Source organism: Rousettus aegyptiacus, unplaced genomic scaffold, assembly GCF_014176215.1.
Source record: "Rousettus aegyptiacus isolate mRouAeg1 unplaced genomic scaffold, mRouAeg1.p scaffold_m13_p_13, whole genome shotgun sequence".
NCBI lineage: Eukaryota > Metazoa > Chordata > Mammalia > Chiroptera > Pteropodidae > Rousettus > Rousettus aegyptiacus.
Genome location: NW_023416288.1, coordinates 25436990 through 25460135, shown reverse-complemented (window position 1 = coordinate 25460135; position 23146 = coordinate 25436990).

Below are 23146 nucleotides of genomic sequence, written 5' to 3'. Positions count from 1 at the left end.
AAACAAGAGCCCAAAAGTAAGGTGAAAAAAAGACACCAAGAAAACCACTTTAATATTGTGGGATTTAAGACCCTTAAAGATGTAAATTTGCCATTTGAGCCAGAAAGTAGGAGTGCGGTATGAGCAAATCTAGGAATCTGTGTTACTGCTTTTATGAACTAGGTTAGATCCTTCAGAGATGACAGTTAAATGTATATAACCAAGAAATATCCTCCCTTACTATTTATGGGTAAGTTTATCAATTCTTAGATTTTCTTCAGTGTGCAATATATCTGCAATTCACAGTTCTAGATTATTTAAATCTCAAACTTATTTTCAACATTCTCTCATTTTCTCTCTACCTAGTGCATTTTCATTTCCCATACTTTAAAGATCGCTATTCTTCTACAGTTTTACTCAGAAAGTGTAAGAGGATGGTGATGATGGGGTTTGAGGTAAGTATACAGTTATTCCTAGATTTCAATCTAATGTTATGAACGAATGATGGTGTCATCTGAAAATTTTCTGGCTGCATTTTTGGGGTTAATTTTGCTAATGAAATATTGGGGGCTCCACAAAATGAGTTATTAGGGACTCCATGGAAGTTGAGAAAAATATTTTTGGCTTATGTAATTCACTTATCAAGTTGAGACAAACAGTAGGTAATTATTTGGAGATTAAAAAGTCTATAGTCACAATGAAACACTTTCTTCTTGTTATACAGAAGTTGGCAGTTTACATGGCCACATGCGCTTAGGGATGTTCCAAAGAGGCAGACTGTTAGAACAGGATCTCACATTGGTATTATTAAATGTAAAAATTATTGAGCATTTCAAGTCGAACTGGAGTTTTCTTTTGTTACTTTGGGCTTAGAATAATGACTTTCTCTTTTTCGAGAACAATATTTTAATATCTCATTAAAAAAACAATTTCCAGTCTATTTCAAAAGCTATTTGAGTTAGTGCCTCAAGTAGCTCTCTTAAAGTATAGTTTGATGAATAAAATAGGATTGACAATTAGTTACATGTGGACTAAATTTTCCTCATAACACATAAAGGATTAAAATTTCAGAGTGGGAAAAAAGGAAAGCAAACTATGTCAATTCCATCCTCTTTAGAATTCATGTCAAGATTCAGACTATATCCAAAGCATTCTTGGTTTATGTCTTTAAAATCTGTACAGTGAAGAAATTGCTTCATGGAGTGGGTCATTGAAATGAAAAATCTGCAAGCAGTTGACACTTGGTTAGTAGGGTTTTTACCAAGTACTCGACAAAGTTCGATGACATTTTTTTTTTTTTTCAAATGACACATCAGCTATCCAGCTGAGCTTAATTTTCTAAGAAAAATTCTTTTGGCCTTGAAAAAATAAAACAAACTCAAAACCCAAGGAAGACTTCCACATTTAGAGGGTAGGCAGATAAATTTGAGAAAGCATGATGACATAAAAGTTTTAATGATTAGAAAAATAAACTTACTTTTGTTTCTTTACTTTTCTTCTCTCTGTATCCTTTAGACTACATTGCTATTTTGGGTGACATTAGAATCAAGGATGCAATATTTATAGAAGGATGTTACTCTAGTGATAACATATTACAAAAAGCCTTGGCAACAATCTGAGACACAGCAGGGGAGCCGTAAGAGAGCTATTTTTGTAATGTTTAAAATTATACTAAATAAAAAAAAAAAAAATCCCTGCTGGGCTTCAAGCTTTAAATAGCATGGTGTGGTGTAACTGATCAGAGCATTAGATTCTGATAATTTATTACAGAGAACGAAGCACATGTTGACAAATAACATTTATGAAAAGCATTTTAGGAGATTTTTATGTAATTCAACATCTGAAGGCATTTTTCAATGGATTCTAGTCTAAAAATAGAGGACTATAAATGGAAACTATATTAAAATAATAATTCAAAATATTAGACTTCTTGAAATCATCAACTACAGTCAAATTAAATACACACATACTCTCACACACACAGTCTAGTGCTACATTCAATGTCCTAGGATGTTCATATAATTCAGATTTAGACTATCATGTAACTTTCTTTTCTAATTATCTTTTTATGTTACAACAGCTTTATTGAGATATAATTCACATAATATGCAATTTACCTATTTAAAATGTAGAATTAAGTAACGTAAGTATATTCCCAGATATGTGTAATAGTCATCATAGCCAATTTTAGAATATTTTTATTACCTTAAAAAGAAACCATTACCCTTTAGCTATCATCCTTTATCCTTTAGCTCCATCCACTAGCACTAAGCAAACTACTTTATGTTTCTATAGATTTTCCCATTCTGAACTTTCATATGAATGAAGTAATATGTAGTCCTTTGTGACTGGCTTCTTTCACACAGCATGGATTCAGTGTTCTTCCATGCTGTAACATGTATCAGTAATTCATTTCTTTTCATGGCCAAATAATATTTCACTTTATGGATATAGTGCATTTTGTTTATCCATTTATCAGTTGATGGACATTTGTTTTTTTCCCCCTAGCTTTTGTCAATTATGAATAGTGCTGCTATGAGCATTAGTGCACAAGATTTTTTTGTGGACATATGTTTTTACTTCTCTTGGGTCTCATTCTTTTTCTAAAGTCATAGTTTTGAGGAGAAGAAAGAATCTTTTATTCTATCTAAAACTTTTGTGTGTGAAAACCAAAAAAAGTGCCTTATTACATAAATATCCTACTAGAAGACTATTATCAACAGGTAGATATTTAAACCTTATTTGCTTGAATTTCAAGATATTTGTTGTTACCATCAACCCTACTCCCCACTCCTGGCTAATAGTTTGCTCAGATTCCCAAAGAAAAGGCCAATTTTACTTGGTAAAAGCTCTCTATCCTTTTTATGAGATTCATCTCTCTCGCCCTTTCTAAAGGAATTCCAAGACATGAAGAAAGGGTAAAAATATTTCAAAAACAGAAAATTTGACATATATAATATTTAAGTCTTTATAAGTAAATCCCATTAGCCTTCGAATTTTAGTATTGAGAGGCTCAATGTAAAATAGAAAGATGCTCATGGAGTATTTCTTGGTAATAACTAATGCCCACTTCAAATCATATTTAACTGTTTTATTTCTCTAGACAGCTGTATCATCATATGTATGTATAAAATGCAACATTAAAGACCTTTGGCAATAAATATGTTAGATGTTCAAGTTTAATCAAAGTAAGTGTAAATTTTTTGTTTAAATTCAATGCCAGAATTTGGTCCTTACTGTGTAATTGATATTTAATATACTTGAAGTTATAACTAGAATCCTATTGGAGCAAGATAATTTTAAATATAACTAGTTACTTTGACCATAGCAGCAGAAAAAAATTTAAAACAGAGCAAAAAGTAACTTAAAGCTTTAAACGGACAGTAAAATTGAACTCTAAAAGTGTCTACTGGAGGAAGGGGTTGTATGTGTGATTCTCCACTTTTTATTACTAAGTTTCAAGTTTTTCAGTACTCACATTTTGTGTCATTTATTGAAAACAAGGCACCTAATAATCCTTTCTCAATGTTAGTGAACCAATAAAGCAGTAATAACACTATAAAAAAAGAAACCATGCCTTATAGAATTATTAACCTTGGAAAACTGAATAAACAGTTGTATTTTAAAGAAGTTTTTATAAATTTTATGTCCTAAATAGATACTTTCTAGCTTAATTTGTTTCACTTTCTAATAATTACATATAGAACAATGTATATAACAATATTAATATATATTACATATAATAAAAAAATGACTACATAGGTCATAAGTGTGTTTCTTTAACTTAACATTTAAATTTCCCTAGCTTTTTTCCTTGCTCATTTCTCAGAATTATTTATGACTATTAATTGTAGGTGCAGAGAGGGCAACAGGATGGAATAGTAACATATTTTTAGGATCTTCTGCAATGGAAACCGCACAAATTTCTTTTGTGTTAAATATATTAATTCATTTTGGAAAGAAATGTTGTCTATTGTTGCCATATAGACACGCAAACAATTTTGAATATATCTTAATGAAAACTGTATTTATAATTTTTGTGAAATAGAGAAAGAAAAAATCTTAAATCATTAAAGAAACTATTAATTATTTTACAAGTTCAATCAGATATGGTGGAGAGAGATTAAACTTTACATAATTCTAAGTTCTAGGTAATATTTAATATGTTTTTTGTCTGTTGAGCTAACTACATGTACACATACACACATCTCTATATTAAATCTCATTTAACATTGGCAACCTTCCAATTTTTCCATTTCACAGATTTTTATGTGAATCAAAAACTCTCAAATAATAGTGCTAAAATTGAATGAATTATGGTAATGGCTGTACTCAGTAAAGTTACTAAAACCATACACTTGAAATAGGCGAATTTTATGTGTGTAAAATATACTTCAATAGTGTTGCTTTAAAAAATCAGATTGGAATAAATTAAAATATTATCTCACATTTATATTCTGTTTACCATTTTCCAGGAAATGTGCTAAATACTCTTCATTGATTTTCTCTAACAAACTATAAGGTATGTATCATTAGTATTTATAGATGAGGAAACTAATAAGCAGAAAGTTTATGCAAACTTCCCAATATCACACAGTCAGTGATATAGCTAAGAATGTACATATATCCTTCCTAAATATATGGTCAAGGTATATAAAAATGATTCAGAATGAATTATAACATTTCAATTTAGGTGAAGACAAAATAATTTACTGGTTGCTTTTAATAATATTTTCAAGTAGCTGATTATGCGATGCCTATGTCTATAGCTAGACTAACCTCTGGTCATTCTGGCTTGTAATAGGAAATTTTCCTACATTTGAAAAGGCAATTTGTAAGAAGGCACACTCTAATTTCCAGTCAAGATGGCAGAATAGGTAAATGCTGTGTTCACCGCCTCCCACGACCCCATTTAAATTGCAATTAAATTATAGAAAAACTATCATTGAAAACGACCTGAAGACTAGATGGACAGTTCTATAACTAAGGATATAAAGAAGCTACAATTAGACTGATAGGAGAGGTGAAGATGTGGAACAGCCAGGTTGCCCACACCCATGGTGTGGTGATTAAGAATCAGAAGGGATCCCTTGGCTATGGAGGTCTCCTCTGAAGAGCAAGGGGTCCCAGCCCTACATCAGCCTTCCCAAACTGGGGCTGGAAAGAAGAATCCTCATAGCATCTGGCTGTGAAAACCAGTTGGAATTGGGTCTGAGTGAGATGGAGGGCTACCGGATCCTATGCATTCCACTGTAAGGGCCCACAGATGGACTCACTTGCTCACAAACTCACACACTCTGGGTTCTAGTGCTGGGGCAGCAGCTTGAAAAACATCAGGGACATGTGGGGAAGAACTTGATTGACTAACTTCAGGTCAGGGCTGGAGAATCAGGGGTCAAGGCAGCCTTCTCTCAGGATGGTAGAGCTGGCACATGCCATCGTTCCTTTGTTGAGCCCTCCCTCACCCAGCTAGCAAGTGCAGGTGGAGACCAAACCTCTGTTATCCGTGAACCAGGGTAACACCATTCACCCTGCCCCAGTAATTCCCTGAGACCCTGCCCCAGCTGCTTTCAGTGTCTTTTCTAACAAGCAGCCTATTTGTATCATGCTGTAGACTTTCCTAAAATTTCTCAAAGGCCCACACAACACAAACAAGCAGTGGCTGCCCTCAATGTGCTCTGTACCTCTTGCTAAGTGGTGCCAATCCTGGTATAAGTGGCGACCAGTCTCAGCTTGCATTGTAACACATATTTGGCATAAGCTGTGGTCATATTAGCTTAGAATGTAGCTTCAACTAAACTGCCACAAGCTTGGCACAAATGGTGGCTGGCTTCAGTACACATTGTGGTACCTACCAAAGTGTCCCAAACCCAGCAATAGTGACAGCCAGCCTTGGTTTATAATATACCCTCTCCCAGCCTCCCCCTACAAACCCAGCACAAACAGCAAAAAAACTGCAAATAACTTTGTAGCTTCCACCAGGCGTCCCTAGGCCAGACACAAATTATGGATGATCTTGCACCAGGGCCCCAACTAAAAGGCTTTATAACCTATACATCCAGTGGCTGGCTTCAGACCACAGCAGAGCACCAGAACCAGCTCCACAAATGACACATCCAAAGTGCAGACTTGGCTGGCACTGGAGCTCTGCTAAAGCAACCCTTGCTCTCTGCCATCAGCCCCTGTACAACAACTCCCTCACTTTAATCAAGGCCATCATAGCCACTCAGCATGAGGGTCAATCCCACCCACTGATGTGCTAACAGCAATCAAGATTTTATTCCAACAGGAGGACAAAAACAACCTACACATGGAACATCCATAGAGAATCTGGATTAGATGAACAGGAAGACTGTGTCACTGGGCTTCACATGACCCTACTACAAAAGATCACTCTGCCAAGACTGGGAAATATAGCAATCTACCTAATACATAGAGCATCAGCCAATATGAAGAGATAAAGAAGCATGTCCCAAATGAAAGAACAAAGAAAATTCCAATAATATAACCAAATGGAGACAAAAAATCTACCAGATACAGGTTCAAAATACTTGTTATAAGGATGTTCGATGAACTTAGGGGAAGAATAGAAGAACACTGTAAGAACCTCAACAAAGAGATAGAAACTATAAAAGAGAACCAGTCAGATATAAAAAAGACAATAACTGCAATTAAGAATATTTTGGTGGAAATCAGCATCAGACTACATAAATCAGAGGATGAAATCAGAGATCTGGAAGACAAAGTTGTGGAAAACACCCAATCAGAACAATAAAGAAAAAAAAGTGCTTTAAATGAGTATAGTTTAAGTGACCTCTGGGACAATATCAGAGATACTAACATTCACATCATCGGAGTACCAGAAAGAGAAGAGAGCAAGGAATTGAAAAACTATTTGAAAAAGTAATGACTGAAAAATTTCCAAAGTTGGTGAAGGAAACAGACTTATAAGTCCAGAAAACAAAGAGTCACAAAAAAGATGAACACAAAGAGGTCCACATCAAGACACATCGTAATTAAAATTACAAAGGTTAAAGACAGAGAGAGAATCTTAAAGTTATCAAGAAAAAAGAAGTTAGCTACACACAAGGGAGCTCCCATAAAACTGTCAGCTGATTTCTAAACAGAAATTTTGCAGGCCAGTAGGGATTGGCACAAAATATTCAAAGTAATAGAAAGCAAAGATCTACAATCTAGATTACCTGGCAAGGCTATCATTTAGAATCAAAGGAGAGATAGAGTTTTCTAGACAATAAAAAGCTAAAGGAATTCATCACCACTAAACCAATATTACAGAAATGTAAAAGGGACTTAAGTAAAAGATCGAAAAAACATGAACAAAAAATATAGGAAAGAAAAATTGCTCACTGATAAAGATGAACAAAAAGCAGTGGATCAAGCAAATATAAAGCTAGTACAAATGTTAAAAGGCAAAAGTAGGAAGATCATGTGTAATTACAACAGTAAATTAGGGATACACACAGATTATAAGTAAAATATAATGACTAAAACATAAATATGGAGAGAGAGAGTAAAAATTATAGTGATTTTATAATGTTATCAAACTTAAGTGGCCATCAACTTAATATATAAGCATAGCTTGTATATATTAAGTACATGGTAACCACCAACCAAACATCCAGAAGAGATCTACAAGAAATAAAAGAGTATACCAAAGACAACACTGTAGAAAGTCAAAATATACAATAAAAGTGAGCAAGAATTAAGAAATGGAGAACTGTGAAAACAATTAGAAAACAATGAATAAAATTGCAATTACTACATGCCTATAAATAATTACTTTAAACTTAATGGACTAAATGCTCCATTTAGAGTGTAAATAAATAAAATAGGATCTAAAAAAAAAAAAAAACGCTATAGGAAAATAACTATAAAACCCAGAGCTTAAAAAATAAGATTTGTACATAGACTGTCATAAGAGACCCACTTCAGATTGAAGAGTAGACATAAACTGAAAGTAAAGGGATGTGAAAAGATAGCTTATGCAAATGGAAATTAAAAAAAGATAGGATAATACTTATATCAGGGAAAATAGACTTTAAAACAAGCTGTTACAATTAATAAGAAAGATCATTTCATAATGACAAAGGGAGCAATCCAACAAGAGGAAATAACTCTCAGAAACATCTACACACCTAATGTAGAAGCACCAAAATATATAAAGCAGATATTGACAGATATAAAGGGAGAGATCAATAATAATACAGATATATTAGGGGACTTTAACACTCCACTGACATCTATGGATAGATCATCTAGAGAGAAAATGAACAAAGAAACAGTGGCCTTAAATGATACATTAGATGGCATCTTAATATTTTTAGGACATTTCACACCAAATCACTATACATTCTTCTCAAGTGAATGAGAACATTTTCAGTACAGACCACAAGACAAGTCTCAATAAATTTAAGAAAATTGAAATTGTATCAAGCATCTTCTCCAATCACAACAGTATGAAACTAAAAATAAATTACAAGAAAATAGAAAAATACGCCAACATATGGAGGTTAAGTAATATGTTACTAAACAATGAATAAGTTAATGATGAGATCAAAAGAAATCAAGAGATACCTTGAGAAAAATGGAAATAAAAACACATTGACCCCAAATCTATGGGACACAGCCAAAGCAGTTTTATGAGAGAAGTTTATATCAATTCAGGCTTATGTCCAGAAACAAGAAAAATCACAAATAAACAATCTAGCCTTACCCATAAAGAGACTAGGAATAAAAGAACAGAGCCCAAAGTCAGTAGAAAGAAAATAATAAAGACTAGAGTATAAATAAATAAGTCTAAAACAAAACAAAAACAAAAACAATGAAATCCAGAACTGATTCTTTGAAAAGAAAAACAAAATAATAAACTTAGCCAGACTTATCCACAAGAAAAAAAAAAAAGAGCGAGGGCCCAACTAAATAAAATCAGAAATGAAAATGAAAGAGGAGAAGTGATAACCAAAAACAAAGAAGTATGAAGATTATTAGGAAAATCCATTAACAACTGCATGCCAACAAATTGGATAATCTGGATGAAACGGGTAAATTTCTAGAAACACACAATCTTTCAAGGTTGAATCAGGATAAAACAGAAATATGAACAGACTAATAAAAATGAATAACTATGAACATAATCAAATCAGTAAGAAAAAAAGAGAAGAAAATAAAAGAAAAAGAAAAGAAAAAAAAGTAAAATTAAAAGAAAACAAATGAAAGCCCTGGAGCAGATTACTTTACAAGTGAGTTTTATCAAATGTTTAAAAAAAGAATTAATACCTATCCTTCTCAAACTATTCCAAAATATGGAAGAAGAGGTAAAGTACTCAAACTCATTTTACATGTTCACCATTACCCTGATACCAAAACCAGACACTACAAAAAAAGAAAATTATAGGTCAATATTATGGATAAACATAAATGCAAAAATTCTCAACAAAATATCAACAATCCAAATCCAGCAATATTTTGAAAAGGTCATATACATTGATCAAGTGAGTTTATTCTTGGGATGAAGTTTGTTGGTTCAATATCTACAAGTCAGTTAACATGTTACACCATATAAAGAAAGAAAAAAAAAATTATATCACTAGATGCTGATAAAGCATTTGACAAAATCCAATATTCCTTTATGACAAAAACTCTCATCAAAAAGTGGATAGAGGGAACATACCTCAACATAATAAAGGCCTTACTTGACAAACCCACAGCCAACATCATATTCAGTGGTCAAAAGCTGAAAGTCTTTAAGATCAGGAACAAGACAAGGATTTCCATTTTCCTCACTTTTATTCAACATAGTATTAGAAATCCTAGCCACAGCAGTTAGACAGAAAAAATAAAATGCATCCAAATTAGAAAGAAAGAAGTAAAACGGTCATGATTTGCAGATGACATGATACTATGTCTAGAGAACCCTAAAGATTTCACCAAAAAACTATTAGAACTAATAAATTTAATCATCTATTAGAACTAAAAATATTCAAAAATCAGTTGTATTTTATACACTAATAACAAATAATCGCAAGAAGCAATCAAGCAAATGATCTCATTTATAATTGCATCTGAAAGAATGAACTGCCTAGGAATAAATTTAACTGAGAAGGTAAAAGACCTGTACTTGGAAAACTATTAAGACATTGAAGAAAGAAATTGAAGAAGATACAAATAAATGGAAGGATACACCATGCTTATGAACAGGAAGAATTAACATTGTTAAAATGCCCATATTACCCAAAACAATCTGTAGATTTCATGTGATCCCTATCTAAATACCAATGGCATTTTTCATAAAATTAGAACAAATAATCCTAAAATTTATGTGGAATCGGAAAATACTATGAATACCTGGTACAATCTTGAGAAAGAAGAGCAAAGTTGGAGGTATCATACTACTTGATATTACAAGGCTATAGTAATCAAGATAGCATGGTACTGGCATAAAAACAGACACATAGATTAATGAAACTGAATAGAGAGCCTGGAAATAAACCTACATCCGTACAATCATTTAATCTCTCACAAAGGAGGCAAGAATATACAATGGGGTAAACACCATTCAATAAATAGTGTTGGGAGAACTGGACAGATATATACAAGAAAAAATGAAATTGGACAACCTTAAACCACATACAAGAATAAACTCAAAATGGGTTAAAGACATAAATGTAAGGCCCCAAACCATAAAACTCCTAGAAGAAAACTCTCTGATATTGCTTTTAGTAGTATTTTTCTGATACATATTCCTGGGCAAGGGAAACAAATGAAAAAATGGGAAATCAAACTAAAAAGTTTTTGCACAGCAAAGGAAACCATTAACAAATCAAAAGACAACCTACTGAATGGAAGATATTTGTAATGATACGTCTGAAAAGGTATTAATATCCAAAATTTATTTAAAAACTCATACAACTCAACACCCAAAATGCAAACAATCCAATTAAAAAATGGGCAGAGGACCTGAAGAGGCATTTCTCTAGAGAGGACATACCGATGGCCAAAAGACATATAAAAAGACGCTCAATGTCACTGGTCATCAGAGAAACACAAATTCAAACTACAATGAGATATCACCTCACACCTGTCAGAATGGCTATCATTAATAAATCAACAAAAAACAAGTGTGGATGGGGATGTGGAGAAAAGGAAACTCTTGTACATTGTTAGTCGGATTGCAAATTGATGCAGCCACTAAAGAACACAGTATAGAGGTTCCTCAAAAAATTAAAAATATAACTACCACATGATCCAGCAATTCCACTTCTGGGTATTTATTCAGAGAAATTCAAAACATTAATTCAAAAAGGTATATACACTCCTATGTTCATGTGGCATTATTTACAATAGCTAAGATATGGAAACAACCTAAGTGTGTATTAATAGATGAACGGATAAAAAAATGGTACATGTATACAATGGAATACACTTAGCTATAAAAAAAAAATGAAATCTTTTCATCTGCAACAATTTGGATGGGTCTAGAGGGCATTACACTAAGTAAAATAATTCAGAGAAAGACAAATACCATATGATTTCACCTATATGTGTAACCTAAAAACAAAAAATAAACAAACAAACAAAAACCAAATAAACTCAGATACAGAAAACAAACTGATGGTTGCCAGATGGGTGGGGAGTTGGGAGTATGAGTGAAAAGGGTGATGGGATTAAGAAGTACAAATTGCTAGTTATAAAACTAATCATGGGGATGTAAAGTACAGCATAAGGAATATAGTCAGTAAATTGTCATAGCTATGTATAGTGTAGATGGGTACTAGACTTATCAAGTAATCACTTTATAAGTTAGATACATGTCTAATCACAGTGTTGCACACCTTGAACTAATACATATCAATTGTAATTAAAAATTTAATAAAAACTTAGTTCATCATCCCATAATATAAAAATAAATACAAATTAAATAAAAATAAAAAAGGCAATTTGTGTTGGTGATTCCATGAATTGCTGCTAAATGTATTCTAACTATACTGTCCAGTTTATATTAATTATAGAAATACTTACTTTGAATAAATAGGAAGCATTATTTTTAGTTTTGTTAAATTATGTTTAGTGTTAAGTTGATCTAATAAAATTTTTGAAAAGCTGGCAATATATACAGCAAGCATTAAGTAAATTATTATATTGTCTAATGAGTAATTACACTAAAATGCTTTATGGAGAGTGAACTTTGTCATTCTCTTCTTCAGGAAAACAAGAAAAAAATATATTACAAAGAACAAAACTTTGATCTTTTTCCTCTACTGGAGCTGCTCCACACCAGCATTCTGATTTTCCTTTAATGCTTTAAATTATCTCACTAGTCCTTGAGACACAGGATCCTCACCTGTAGTATAGGACTGTAAATAACTATCTGGCGGAACTATTGCAAGGCTAAGTAAACAAAAGAATTACCAAAACAGTGCTAGGACCATGGTAGGTGCTCATTCATACTTACTAATAATAACAGATTTGATTATATTTTCACTCTCCTTTTTGCATCCATAGAAAGGGGTATGTGTGTTTGTGTGTGTTTAAGTAGATTATTTGACTTTGAAACTTCAGGTAATCCTTTTTCTTTTTCTCAGATAATCCTTTAAAGATGGGATTTTAGTGTCTAAAATCTTTCTGTAGTTGTACTAATAGTGGTTGGGTACTGATTTTTTTTTTTTTTTTTAACAGTGATGTATCTCTAAGGAAAGACTAATGTAACATTTTTGTTTTCACATTTAAAATTCCTTACATGCTGTGGAAACATATGACTGGAAATAAAAATAGAGATGGTAGATGAATGAACATTCTCTAACGTTAAGTAGAAAGACTAGAGGAAGATACACCTTCTAAGAATGGGACACAGACTGACTTCAATACATGGAAATTAGGCAGAGAACATGTGCCCACTGTTTTTCCTCACTGCAGGATGGGTTCATCTGCTAGTTCCTATTTGCTCGCCTATTAAATAATATACTGTATCTGTAAAAAGGTTGTCAACAGAAAGGTAAAACAAGGTGAAAGTCACTGGCATTCTTCTTGAGTTGTCTGATATAATATGACCTGAAGTTACATGAAATGGCGAAGTGAAGCAAGGAAAGATTCTGAAACAATGTCAACCTTCAGAAGGACATGCACTCTTTTCATGTAAAAAGAACAGAAAACTATAGAAAATGTTACTAAATGTATTTAATGGTAATATGACCAATGAATTTTATAGAAATCACAGTGAGAAGAAATATTAACAATTTAGAGGAGAAATAACATCTTAATTATTTTATCGAACATTTACTTATGTAGCACTTACTATATGACTGGAATCGTTGTAAGTACTTTATCTGAATTAATTTATTTAATCTAATAAATTTTTATGAGGTACATAATATAATTCATATGCAGTAACTGAGCTAAGAAATGTGTCCAAGTTTATAACCTAGTAAGTGAAAAAGCCATATTTCTAATCCAGAGAGCCTAGTGTCTGGTTCTTACCCCCTAGGCTATGCTAATGGTATTGGATTTTATCACCAGTACTACCAGGAGCAACAAAAACTCAGAAAGAAATGAGGTCATCTGATATCACTACTTTCACTGAATTCCATGGCCTGAACTTTTTCTTAAGAGAGAGGAGCTCATCCAGTGTGACATATACTCCCATCATACATTATTTGAGGCTTTTGACAATGACACTAAAAATTGCTTTGACAGGTTGACATCAAAGACTTACTTTGCTGATAGTCTACTTAAATATTTAAACTAAAAGATTATCATGGCCTGGGTTAGAAAATGAACAAAGAATTTTCAAAAAGAGATTTTTAGGCATTTACAAAGGGGAAATCAAAAACTTATAAACAAATAGAGTTACAAAAAGGACTATTTTGCTTGTGTTGCCAGCTGGTAACTTCACCTGAAAAGTTTACCAACATTCTCAACATATTTCATCACTAGAATTTCATTAGGTTACCACTAGATCATTACTAGAATCTCAGGTCCTTAAATCTGCATCTGTCTAGTTTCTCAAGTCTACTTATCTTAAATGATTGCTACCTCTCTAAGAAACAGAAAGATTTGAATGATTCAATAAAGTGGTTAATTTCTTGATGCTTCAGTAAAAGTGACAACATAGTGCCCTTTAAATGGAACTAGGGTATATCCTGCTGTGCTTCACGAAACATTGCTTTATTATCATTAGGATCACAATTAAATTTTAATATGTAATTGGCACAAGTAATCAATCCATTGGTTGATCCAATATCAATCCACTGATATTGGGGGAAAAGCTGGAACTAACATGAATGTGAATCAACTTGAAAGTGAGCAATTCAGGATTAACAAACTGGAAATATGTTTACGGTTCTTATTTACTATGTCTGGGAAATTTTTATTCTTAAAAACAGAGTTTCAACTTGATGGAAGAACATCTTAGAAAATACAGTAAAAGAAATGTAATACCATAGGTGAGCAATGAAACAGCCTGCTTATTCCTAATGTACTTTACCAATTTTGAATGTATCAACACACACTAATCTAGTATCATTTATTTGGTAAAATACACGTATTAAAACTTCTAGAGATTTTTATAAAGTAATATATATATATATTTTAAAAGTTATCTTATAATCCAATACACCAAGTATGTATATTGCTACTCCATGCATCCAAAGACTTTTGAACACCTCTAATCAATGCCTTTTTTGGTCTCTTTACAATGCTTTACTTCCCCAGTGTTAATTTCTGATCTGTAGGGAAAGTCAGCAAGTAAATTTGAAAGCATTTATTTTTTTTGTCTAATATCTGCTATTACTTCTTTGATATTTTTATACTGAAAAAGAAGATAAGTATAGAACCAATGGGTAACTAAAAGTAGTATTTCACAAAATTATCAATCAAATTTAGTGACATTTATTGAGTGTATGTTCACCACTTTATTAAAAATTCAACAAGCCTTTCTTGAACCCATATTGAGCAGCTATTGTGCCAGACACAGGGGTTAACAGGAAAGAAAAGACTCAACTGTCAAGATAGTCCCAGTGTACCATGATAAAAGAGTGATGACTTCCTTTACATATTGATACTGATGTACAATTCATTGTGGTAAGAGAAAATCAGTTCTGTATATGGAACACCTAGATCAGTTTAGTCCTAAACTATTTCAGACACCTCCATTCTTGAAGATAATGAATGGCTCAGCTTTAAAACAGAAATTTTGGAAGTCATTTTCAGATACTACTCTTCCTTCTGACAGGACAGATATCACAAGCTGTACTAGAGCTGAGGTTATTTGCAAAGTAATTTTATGCAGGAGTTATTATTACATGTGTATTCAAGGCTAATTATTACTAACTCAAAACCAAAGAAAACATTAAAGGATATATAATGTTGTTAAATTTTTATTTCGCTGGCTAAAAAATTGATTTATAAGTGGTCATACTACTTCAGTCTTTAACATATTTTATATGAAGGCCATAAACTAAATCCCTCTTCAGATATCTACAACTTTATAGCTTCAAATATCAGAACCATTTCATTTCATTAGCAGGTAATTACTTCTTTATATAGTTCCCATTAAAATCAGAAAAGTATACTTAGAAAATCCATATTTCCTTGAATACTATTGATAAAAGAAATAGTATGATCTGCCATTTTAATATTCTAATGAGGTTGTTGCACATTATAAAATACCAGGCAATTATTGTATAACAGTTTATTTTTAGAGCTCTTCATAAAGAGCTAATTATTCAGATGTAAATTCTGATCACATTAATGTTATTCTCCCCCTAACAGGATTCTAAGATTGTGTAAAACAGAATATGATCTACTTGTTATCCTCCATTGAGACAATTATAAAGCCAAGAATAAAGCAGTCAACAACTGTCATGAGCAACAACCTATCACTTTTTTCTGAAAATGACCCAGTTCTCTTAAAGTGTTCAGTTCTTAGTAGCCTTGTTTCTTTCAACCCCCCATTGGCTACAACTGACAGAGAAGGTTGTACAAAAACTGGGCTAAGCAGCATCCTTCTCTAGGATATTAGTAGAGGTAAACAAAAGGTCAGGCCCTCTGCAGACAGGGGTAATGGTTGCAAGTGAACCTAGGCACTCATAACAACTACTCATAGCAGCAAGGGGCCATTTAGTATTGGTTAGATGATTTTTATCTTGAAAATAAAATAATAATAATAAATAAAAGAGTATTGAGAGAGAAGGAGATGGGGGAGGGGGAGAGGGAGGGAAAGAAAATTCCAAATGTTTCAAAACTGAAGTTGGTTGCTTTTTCCCCCTCTCATGAATTACTAATTTTTAAAATTAAAATAAAAATAAAAGTTGATTTTTTAAAATTATAGCTATCATAGAAAAAGTGTAACATTTCTAATATGCCATTATAAAAATCCAGCTAACACAAGAAAGCATATATTATTGAAAATTTTGAAAACCACCTGTAACTATATCACACAAAAATAACACATGTATATTTTTCTTAGATATAGGCACATATTTTAAATAAAAATAGAACTGTGTCCTACACTGCTTTTGTGTAAGCAGACTTTTTATACTATTGAGAGCACTTTTTAGGCCAACAATGTACATCACCATCATATTAATACTTAAATAATATTCAATTACATAGATGATAGTGTAATTAATTTATAAAACCACTATTTAAATATTTGAGCAATTTTCAACATTTTTTAACATTTAATCTTTTAGAGCAGTTTTAGATTTAAAACAAAATTGAGAGGGAGGTACAGAGATTTCCAATACACCTCCTTTCTGCACACATGTATAGCATCTCTATTAAATCAATTACCGTAAATATATGTGTGCGTATTTTTTTTTTTTTACCAAGAATAAACTTACATTGACACATCATAATCAACTAAAGTCCATAGTTTACCTAGTGTTTATATTTTATGGGTTTGGAAAAACATATAATGACATACCTCCATCATTAAAATATCATGGAGTATCTTTACTGCCCTAAAAATTCTCTGTGCTCTGCCTATTCATTTCTCCCCACCCTAGTCCCCACCAGGCAACCTCTGATCTTTTTAAGTCTTCACAGCTTTGCCTTTTCCAGAATGTTATATGCTTGGAATCATATAGTTTAGCTATTTCAGATTGGCTTCTTCCACCTAGTAACATGCATTAAATTTCCTTCATAGCTTTTTATGGTTTGATAGCTCATTTCTTTTTAGCATTGAATAATATTCCATTATCAGGATGTATCCCAGTTTACCCATTCATTTACTAAAGGATATCTTAGTTTCTTCCAAGTTTTGCAATTATCTTAGTTTCTTCCAAGTTTTGCAATTATGCTATAAACATCTATTTGCAGGTTTTTGTGTGGACCTTTTTTTAAATCCTTTGGGTAGAGTTTTCTTTTAAAATAAGTAATTCTCAAAGTTAATGAATTCAATTCTTTTACAGCCATTTCTAGTCTTGATTTTGAGAATAAAGGCTGGAATAACTATTCAGAAAATATCATTGGCTCTCTAGTATCTCTTTGTCAGAGTTGGGATACAGGAAATATTCTGAAATTTGCCACGTGCGACTTTAATAAAAACGTACATTTGCCACAGCAAATTACTTTAAGCAGTTGAGCCTCTTGATCTTCCAGGTATTTTAAATCCTCATTTCCTCTCCTGAAGTTGGTTTCTAAGCATCCTTGTCATATCTCCTTGGACTCTGAGGGCAAATTCTAACATAGAAAATTGATTTCCCTTTGTTCTTTTGAGAGATCAGATAGAGATTAGTGAGAGATTGTGGCAGCCTTTTGATTTTCAGTGGATGTAACCTATCAAAGCATTGTTTGTTTGTTTGTTTATATACTTACTAATTTCCCCTAGGCATTTTAGAAACAGGATGCTCTGATATTTGTAGGGAGTGATTTCCTGTTTACTCTGGCACAATGATATCTGAGCAAGTCAGATTTCAGTGGGGAAATATCACAGAATGTGTGATCTAACAACTTCTTTCACGTTTTCATACTCTTGCTACTAATAAAACTGTTGTCATGTTTACCACTCAGTGTTTGAGTTGTGACATAATATATAAACTGTGACATCAGATTGTCCATCTGAGTTTTTTTTTATGTGAATTGGAATAATATTTTTATATTGCTATTAATCATATTGAGTATGCTAGGAAGACTGTTTTTTGTCTACCTGAGTTGCTTTTCTTTTCCCAACACTTTTTATATATATATTTTTTTAAATAAGAATATGGTAGACAGTGGTCATGTATCATGAAATAACTAAATTTACCTAGTGAAAACTATAGCTATTCAAAACGAAATTACCAGGTTAACTGAGAAAATATGGCTCTCTAGCTTTAGAAAAAAATATATATTTTATGATATTTTGAGTTTGAATTTTTCTTGAATGCAAAAAAAAATTAAACTGTTGATGAAGGCTATCTGGGTATATATAATTATTAATTTCTCCACAATTTTACAAGAAGGAAGATTAGATAATTTATTAGCCATGATTTCAGACAAGCTCCTGCTCTAATCACCAACTTTAAAAAAGCTTCTATCTTTAATATTAAAAAATTAAAATTCTATAATCAAAGCTTTAGGACATTGGGTACAGTCTAGCTTCTGTGCTAAAGTACAATTGCCACAATGAGACATATTAGTAATTTACTCTCCACAGTAAATCAAATTAATCCTTTTATGAGGGCAAGTTTTCATAGTAAGGGAATATGGAGAGACCATGATGACCCTGAGGGCCTATCAAGAAGGGAAAGAATGCCAATAAGAAAAGAGAGGTGGGCATGAGGGCAGGGATTAGAGAAGGAGAGAAATGGAAGGAAGTTTCTAAACAGAAAAAAAAAAATGTATTTATTTTATTTAAGCTTTCCTAGAAACAGACTGAGACAAAGATTCATGTGCAGGTAGTTGACTTGATAGGCAATAATTTGGGAGGCACCTGAAGGAAAGTGAAGCATGAGAAAGGAAAGAGAAGGTATCTAAGCTAGCAGAGCCTGAGAATACGCTTCTTTGAAAGTATTTTATTTGAGAAGTAATTTCAGCTAACAGGGGTGAAGAAACGTGAAAATGAAACAGGAAAGAAAGAAAAAACACAAGAACTGATTAAGATGAAAAGATAACTGGGGCTCAATATTTCAAGACCTTCTGAAGAGCCTTCTCAGATGCATCTCAGAACTATGCCTTGTCTATGTGGTAAAACAAAGGAAAAAACTTCCATCTATTTACCTAATACACAGCATAGTGTGGTGGGAAAATAAATCTCAGTTTTGGAGTTAAATAGACCTGGGTTTATATCTTGGTATTGCCTGCTTACTAGCTATGTAGAACAGTTAAAACACCTTCCTGGGAGTTTTATCTTACATATGTAAAACAGGAGATAATAGTACCTACATTTTTTTTTCCTAGTAAAAACCCATATAATTACTTCAGAGTTTTCCAACAATACAAGATTCTTCCAAACATATATCTCAAATTATTTTTGCCTATAGACAGCAAAGAGGAAAATCTTTTACTTTGAGATTCAAACTTTTCTCTTCTGATTTAATTAGTGAACACAGCTATTTATTACTGTTTTAACCTTCTATGTCTTTATGAAAGCAGAAATGTAAAGGAAAACATTAAAAATTACATTATTATATTTTATTAATTAAAATAGTAGGAATTGAATTTATGAACCTTTAACATTTTCTTCATGTACATTGATTGGTAAATATAAATTAAGTATTATTAATTTTTAAAACACATTTCGGTGACACTTTTAAAAAGAGTCAAATGTGGTATTAAATGTAATATATTTATAAATTATATAAAAAATGTCTATGAGACCAAAGAACTTTGAGATGGACTCTATAACATGATCTCCATTTATCCCTGATGCCTGCATTCAAGATAAATGAAACTCTTCAGGAGGCTCTATAGAGCCTATAAATTATGATGAGTCACTTTCTATGAGTTTGTGAAATGTTTCACCTCATTTTTGCCACTTCCTGGAATGACAACATAAATCTGGCCCAAACTGTAACATGTGTACATCCTCGACATGTACTTAAGAAGTCAGCAATCAACTTTGATATTTAAACAACATAGTTATTTAATCATTAAATTATAATAAAACTTTCAGCAAAATAACTTTTTAGATTCCTTTTCTCTTAGTTTTGCTCTTTTAAATATGAGGGATTTTAGTTAAATGTAAATAGATATTCATCTACTTTAGTGGCAAAGAACTTAGGGCAAAGAAGAAAAAGTGAGGACAAAATTCTGTGAATGTTAAGTCTTAGCTCTAATTCCTGCCTTTTCCTCATGCCATCCTAGGGAGAAAAAGTCCATTCCCAAAGGGCACATCATCTTCACTCCACTGTCTCATTTATTGAGGAGATTTTGTAGTATCACAAAAACCTTTGCTTCAGGGTAAAGCAGCTCTTCTGGGTGCTTGCCAACTGAAGTAATGGTCTAACAAAATCTGTCAACAGAGAAAATATACCACATCCTCATATTCATGTTGTGGATGCTTTCTCTCTTCCCTTTCAGCATATCCCTTGGGACACTGCATATATAGAAGGCCAAGAAGGGTGACATACGTGTGAACATATGGCGTTACCTTCCTGAGGTAATGTACATGAAAGCATATGGCACTGCCCTCTTATTCCTCAGCAAATACAGGAAGAACTTTGCCATAGTTACCTTGTTGATTTCCCATATGGTTCTGAGTTATCCCTGTAAGGTGAAAATTTGTATTCGTTGTTCTCCAAAATTCTTTCTAGAACTAAAGAAATGTCTTGGCTCTATAAAATTTAGGAGATAGCCATCTAAATGTACATATTTCTAAAGAAACAGATGACTACAGTTATATATATGCATACATATATGTGTGTATGTCTATGATTATATATGTGTGTGGACATATACACACACACATACCCGACACACACATCCCTGTGAGAAAAGTTACAATGTTTTTCTTGTATATACTTTATTTTGACATATATTATAGAATAAATTTCAGTTTGTTGCTTTTTTTTTTTTTTTTTTTTTTACTTTTTTACATCAAGTCTTTTCATTCTCACTGGCTACTTTATTATACATTTCTTATTTCTGTTTAGAACTAATTCTTCCAAGAAACCTAATATTCTATCCAAGTTTAGAATAGAGGACTCTTCTAGGGACTTTTAGAAGACTCTATTTTTTATCACCATGGTACTGACCATAGTCTAAAGACTTGATACTATTAAACATCATGAAAAAGAGACCATGTTTGTATTTTTCATCATGGATCCAAGCAAGAGGTAGATGATTAATAAATACTGTGTGAATAAATGAAAGAATGCTTTTATATAGAGAAATTATAAAGAAGACCTGGACAAGTACAAAAATGTAAGAAAGATAGAGAAGAAATTACATAGTAGAAATCTCAGTATTTAGTAACTGGTTAGATATAAGTATTAAAGAACAAAGTGGAATCAAGAAGGAATCTGACTTTTCTAGCTTATGATAATGAAGTAAGGAAATATAAGGAACTCAGAAGGGATTATTCATAGGGGTGAAGAAAGATGAGAGGCTAACAATTTCCCTTTTTTGTTGCTTCCCATGGTGAATCTAGTCATGTTTTTCTTTCCCTTTGAGATTAGTGATATCATGTTATAAAATATATATATATTTTGTGCCCCACCTCCCCATCCCCACTGGTCTGATGATTTATGGTCCCATGTAGACCTGATCCGATCTCAAGGATATACCAATTTATAATTTGATGCTGACAAACCAACATCAACATCATAATAACCACAAAGTTGAGACTCTCCACTGAAGGTTAAAGACTTTTCTGTTCTAGAAGATAGTGTTAACTTCATGCAGCTTTCCTAGAACACTATGCAGTATAAAAAAAATCATGATCACCTTAGTAGATGCAGAGAAAGCATTTGAAAAAAATTTAACATACACATGATAAAAACCTTGATCACCACACTTGTGTTTGTCAGATTTCTCTGCTGTAAAATTATTCTTTTCTCTTCCTTTTCATACTGCACTCTTTAGAAGGAAGACCCTATGTACAGCTCAAACTTAAGAAGCAGGGAGTTATGCTTCATCTTGACAGTGATTTTATGAAATTCTTCTGTGTAGGGAACTTGTCTAATTTGCTCATGCATTTATTCAACCTTCGTTATTTATTCAATAATTCATTTATATCATTATGAACTCATTGCTATTTATTTTATACTTTCAGCTATAATCTAATACTATTTTATTTTGTTGATAAATTTTCCTGACCTTGACTACTCATAAATCTATCAGGTGGCTCCTGTTTTCCTTTGATCGTATTTTTGTTTTTGTTTCTTTGAATGAGTATTTTCTTACTTTCTGGCACTCCAGGATCATTTTATACATTTCCTCCTACCCCACCCTATAATCTGCTATTTCTCCAATAAGTCATTGTTCCTTTTATTGGAGAATAGTAATATAAATCAAGACCTGAGCACTGGGTGCATTTCTTGTTCCTTGGGTGTCATTACTTCTAGGCTCTTTCAGCTGACAGATGAAGCAGATGTGTACATGTATGTATACTAATCCACATTATGCACATATTGATTATCCCTTATATTCATTTAAGTTTCTTGATTCTGGATGTTGAAACATAAATGAGACGTAATCAGCCTCTGGGAATTGGTTGCCTTAAAGCTCCTCAGTAATTGTTCATTACACAGAAGTTGATTGCACACTATCGTAGAATTTTACCCTATGCATGTTCATTCTGGTATTTGGCCAAAGTTTTAAGAAGAATAATGAGGATTTCTAGAACTTTTCTCTGATTAATTGTGTTCTGTCTGGTATTTTTCCCCACAAATTCTATCCTAGAATGCCCAAATTTCAGCCTATGTCTCTTGAAATCCTGATATTCATTTCTAGAGTGCTGTGCTTTATTTGGGTTCTAGTTTTTTATGCAAAGGTTAGAAAATATCACCAGATATAAAGCTGGATGATCATATGGCTTGTGTCACCTGTTTAACTTTTCTTAGTGATTATATTCCTATTCTGCCTTTTGTACAGTCTGGAAGATTAAAAATATTCTACAGTTTAGGTGTTTATGGAAGAAAATGCATTATACTCAAAGACCTAGAAGTCCTATTTTGACTTTTTTAAAAATTGCTTCCTCAAAAGAATAGATTAGAATGCTTTTAAT